This window comes from Phyllobates terribilis, unplaced genomic scaffold (assembly GCF_046119375.1).
Source record: "Phyllobates terribilis strain yellow unplaced genomic scaffold, ASM4611937v1 Scaffold_8__6_contigs__length_399053987, whole genome shotgun sequence".
NCBI classification, from domain to species: domain Eukaryota; kingdom Metazoa; phylum Chordata; class Amphibia; order Anura; family Dendrobatidae; genus Phyllobates; species Phyllobates terribilis.
The window spans coordinates 259,948,361-259,954,089 of record NW_027362768.1 but is presented as its reverse complement, the minus strand read 5'-3'; positions in this window follow the sequence as shown (position 1 = coordinate 259,954,089).

Below are 5,729 nucleotides of genomic sequence, written 5' to 3'. Positions count from 1 at the left end.
GGGGGGGCTTCTGGTGCGGCAGAGTCATTTCTTCCCTCGCCCCCGTCAATGACAAGCACTGGATCCTGCCTACTACGCCAAAAATGTAATGACTGGAGGTCCGAGAGAGATCCAGTGAGTCACAAACTGAGACAGAGACAGAAATAAACAAACAGGGGTTAGACTAAAATTCAATATTGCATGAATCAGTCTCAGGTTCTACCTGGGACACTGTCTCTACTAACTACACACAATCAGCAAAAGCTGAAATCAATGTGCCAATCTCAAGGTTCCCAGTTTATGTGTATTATACTAAAGATCTGGAACAATTTTACCGAAACACTGTGTCAATCTAGTGAGGGTGTTCTATGGGACCCCTGAAATTGCACACTGAGTACAATCCTACCACTATTAACAATAGCAATGCATGAAACTACACCAATTGCTCTTATACCCCTAGTATAGGGATACCCGGGTATCTTAAAGTTAGGGTACCGTTAACCTCAGATGTGGTCCATCACAGGCCTGTGAATCGCGGTGGCTGCAGTTCGTCCCGGAAAACTTTGGCGCCAAATAAAAAGCAACGTTTGCAAAAACAGCAAAGGTTCCTTGTCTTGTCTGCCCATGCCAAGCCCACACGTCGGGGACTTTAGTCCTGTAGCTTCAGGTTAAGGTCCTGGAAGAACTCTTCACCAGGCTTGTCAGTATCCTCTCAATGTGAATGGCACCGGACCTCATCTCTCATCTCGCAGTCACTCACTGTTTTCCAGACCACCGACCATGCGCTCCGTCACAGAGATGATATCCTCAGTCTCTTTCCCTTTCACTTGACACTTGGCTCGTTCAGCATAAAGTCTCTAGTCCACTCAGCATAGACTTCCACAAAACTCCAAAGAGCCACACAGCTTTCCCCAGCTCAGCACTCGCTCTTAAGCAGGGACACAGCTTCACCAGGGCCAGGGGTTAACAACCCCCACAGGAGAGCTTGTAGAGAGAGATTCTTGTTGAAGTTCAGTCCTCACAGTTCTCCTCAGACTCTGCTTCCAGCCTCTCACACAGCAGACACCCTCAGAACACACAGGGTTTCCCAGTCTGACCCTGCTCTCAGCTCAGCCAGGCAAAACCCACAGGGTCCTAATGCTCTCCAGCTGCTATCACAGTTCACACTCTCACACAGGCAAAGGAATCCTGGCTAGTGGACAAAGGAAGAGTTTGCTAAGGAGTCTGTGGAAGCCTGTATGAGTTACGGTGGTAGAGCAGAGGGGTATGATTACTGTACTCTATCCATGGAGCCCACATTGTATGACTTTGTCTATCTTATCAGACAATATGGCTGACAATTTTTAGTGGATCATATACCATGAGATCCGGTTCTTTACTCCCATCAGGTCTAATCCTAGTTTTCTCCAGGTTGAGCTGATGGTCTGTTTAGTAGTCAGGAAAATAAAGGAAATGAGAGTGTGGGAATATTCCGGAACATTGAAGATACGTTTATTCAGCAAGGCCTCCCAGGGATTTTTTTTTTTAATTGTGGCCCAGGACAGACAGGATGAAGAAGTATACTCTGATCCAGAGTCATGGACACTGTTTTTAATGTAGGCTGATATTCTAATATTCCTACACGTTGGCATAATACATAGGAAAGCATGTGTTTAGTGCATATGCCAATATATGGCTAACTCGGTGTGAATTGGTCCTAAACTAGCAGCATTTTTTGGAATGAGAAAAAAAGAGAATAAAGAAACTCTATGGAGATATTGCTCCGATCTTATGGCTGTAATGTTGTAGAAATGCTAACCACTGAGCTTCCTTATTACCGTGCATTTCTCCCATTATTCACGAGCAGCAATGGCCACTTTTTATATCCTGCAAGCCATTGAAGTCACTCTTTTTCCTAAACGACTGCCCTTCTCTGAGCTCCACAATTCCCCTGTTGGCTTCTCCTTCTGCAACATTAAGCTGTCATATCCAGTTAGATTTGCTGCCAGACTTTCCATTGCATCTAGCTACGCTGCCCTTATGTCTGCCAATTACTCCTTTCAGCCTTCACGGATCAAGAAGGAAAACAGTTTACAGATTTTGTTCTTAGAATGAATATTAATGATGTTTTTTAACCTTTAATTCTAAAGATCTGTACATATTTATATTCAGGATTTATCTGATGATGTATGGGTTAACATACTGACGAGACACTGTTCTGTTTTTATAGCTTTTTTGTCTCATGCTGACATGGTTATAGAGTCATGCCAGGCGGCCACCAAACCTCATTTATTTTTTACATTTAGAACAAGTGCTGATGGCAGATGATGCAGGTTGTGATCCGGGGTAATTCTATTCATTGGAACCTATGCCAGGCTTCTTGAACAGGTTTATTCTCCACCCTTGCCTTGCACATGTTCAAGACATGCTAACCTTGACTGCATAATCTCCAATAAACAAATCAAGGCCTTATCTGTAATCCAGGGATTAGGCGTTTCCTTAAAAAAACTGTACGGAAATTAGTTATGAAAAAGGGATTCAAACCACTAAATGAAAAACATAGATTAATGGAGGAAGATCTGGGATGATTCCCATAATCCAGTGCTGTTTTCCTTTTTTTGCAGGCAGGACCTAGCGATTGGTATGATCACCATGGTTTAGCTGGATACATTTATTCTTCATTTGTAATCATGCTATATTAACATGAACACAATGTTATACCCGTCTACCGCAAGGAATTGCAGATTATTCTTCATAGTCTCGTGTCGGATTTCTAGAAAGGGCACAACATACAGTGCTTGGGAACAGAACCTTTTAGCTTTTCTTCTTCTGTATTTTCTAGGCAGTGAGTTAATAGCAAGAATTCCATAAAATAAACTGGCACTTTCCAACATTTTTTTAATGCCTGGAGTTTTTAACACCTAAAGCATAAAAGAAGATCATCAACATAATTGGGACGATTCATCAAGAATCAATAATGTGGACATGAATCCCTGAGTCTTCTAGGCATGTTCTGTGGTCTGTGCAGAGGTTGTTGTACAGGGAGGGAGAGGAGGCCATCACCAATTGTTAATGGTGTAATCCTAAATTATCTATATATACATGTAATCAGGTCTATGACATTAATACTGCAAAGTGATCTCTACAGAGCAGGAAGTGTTAGTCAGGCTTAGACTCAGTTTTTAGTTTCATTTTTTCACTCAAAATCTGGTGAGGTTGCTATGTAGCAACTTTGAGAGGGGGTGATTATATACATCATCTGAATGGTAAATGGAGATTTTGCTTTGATCTGCAGGATTTAGGGTGGTCTCATCATTTGGCCTGTTTTGAGAAGTCTATTGTCCATTGAATACAGTGGGAGAATCAATTAAGCTATGTCTCTTGTAAATTATTCTAAACAGATTCACAAACATAATGAATCATTTCACAAATGCATCCCAATGACCAGTGAATCAGTAAGACAAAAATCAGATTGAAATGTTCCTGCCTTCACTAAGAGGAGGCGCTAGTACCCCTGAAGAGCCCATGCGTGATGTGGCATTAGTGAGGAAAGGCTGCCATCTGCTGGCTGGACGAAACCATGCGGAACCAACCGGCACTAGAAGAGTTGTAGGGGGAATGAGTTCAGGTGTGGGACTTAGTCAGGTGCCTTGAATGATGGAGTTCCCAGATATAAAGGTCCTGCGCGCCAAACCACTGGAGGATTTGGCGCCAAGGAGAAGAGTGGTGCGGTTTTGGGCCAGAGATGACACTGAAGCCATTGTGATAGGCCTCATTGGAGAGCGTATGCCAGCAGAGTGCTGGCTGTCGTCAGACAGAGCCAGACGACTCCCAGTGAGATTCAAAGACCCGACTACGTCGGTCAAGACCCAATGACTTGACCTGTGGTCAAGGTCAGAATCCTCGCCCTACGCTGGTCAAAATCTAGAGCCCAGACGCAGCCGCTGTTTCTTCCTCAAACCTAGGAGATACCCGCCATCGGTCAAGCACCGCGAGGAGACGTTAACTGGAGGAGAACGCCTGCGGTTACAGAAGGACGACACGAGTGAGCCAGGCTGTCACTTCCAGCAATAACGTACGGTACAGTGGTCGGCCTGGGTTCGGACAACCGGTGGGGTCGGGGCCGGTTGGGACACAGGAAGCTCAACGTTTCTTGATAGACTTTGTTAGAAGGACTTGTGGCCTAGCGGGAAAACCCGGTGACCCTCGCAAGGGCCATTGCTGCAGGAAGAGCTAAGGTAGTAGCTCCCCAGGAATGGGTGTATCACCCTTGTAAGAAGGACACAAGTATAATCCCTGAAAGACTTTTCTGTTATTCAAATTGTATTCTAAAATCTATTGTATGTTTACTGTTGTATGGTTTACTGCTGTTTATACTGTTTCATATCATTAAGTGTTTCCTGACCACTGTAAATTCCCGCCATACTGGGAGGAACTAAATAGTTCATTGACTGTTCCCGCCTCGTGCCTTCTATGCATTGCATTCAGTCACCTACTTACACTTTAACCAGTAGTCTGAATTTTACTTGATGCTGACTATTGCTATTGCATGATACATGTAATAAGATATCCTGTGTATTCTGCTGACCAGATATAGGAAGAGGACATAGCTGTTTATGAGAGGCTAATCTGCTAATAGGAGGACACAGCAGCTTGTAAAGGGTCAATTTAAGCCTCTCACTAAATACTGCACAGAATCAGCAGCAGCCAAACCTCCCGGAGAAATCTTTATTGCTGCTCCTATCCTCCTCCTATAGCAACTGCTGCATATTATACAGTGATTAATCTGATTTTGCCACATGTATATGCTCACCATGAGGTAAAGAGACTCTTCTGTCCTATTTACATGCTGCACTATTCCAACCGCCCCCCACACAATGGAATGTCCCAGCTCAGAAACTGTAACTCTGTCAAATGTTGAGACTCTAGATTTCAGTCTCCTTCTCTTAAAGGGCCACAGGTTTTATCACTAAATTAGTATTGAATATTATATATATTTGAAGCAGTTTTATAGTTGATCTTCTTTTACTTTATGAGGTTTTCCAGGAGAAGATAGGTCCTCTTTAAATTCACTTGAATGAGACTGAGCTGCAGTACCTTGCACACGGATGAGCTGATGTGTCTATGTAGGGGGTAATGGCAAACGTCACTATATTGAAAAAAATAGAAATCTTGCAACTTTCAGGCTTGCCACTAAGCCAAATGTTACACTCATAGTTTTCAGAAGTCTCATTATCATCACAGACAGGATTACAGTGGAAGGTACCATTTCTCTAGTAGATTCCAAAGAATTCACAATAGAATATGGTCACAAACAACCAATGTCTTATACATTTGCCCAGGTTAAAGCTGAAGCTAAATGGCAGTGATACAATATGACCGCTATATGACACTAGAGCTTTTCTTCAGTGTCCCATAATATTATGGATGGTAAAAGTAAAAACAGCAAGTAGACTCTTCTTTGTGCTGCAGGTGGCTATTGACACACTCCTAGACTCCTTTGATTTATTATTCAGTGCTTCCCCAAAATTTTCAAGCCAAGGAACCCTAAACCTACTCAAGACCCCACTGAGGAACCCCAACCCATTGTTTATATGGAAGATATGTCACTATGTCATTCACAGCTACTGGTCACTATTGGCCAACAAGGCTAGGTGACAGGTGGTTATAGGTAAAGGAAGGGGAGGGTGGTGAGAATGCTGAAGTGATGAAACACATTGTGAATGATTGGTATGCCAGAAAGGAAATGCATGTACTCAGTGTCAGACTGA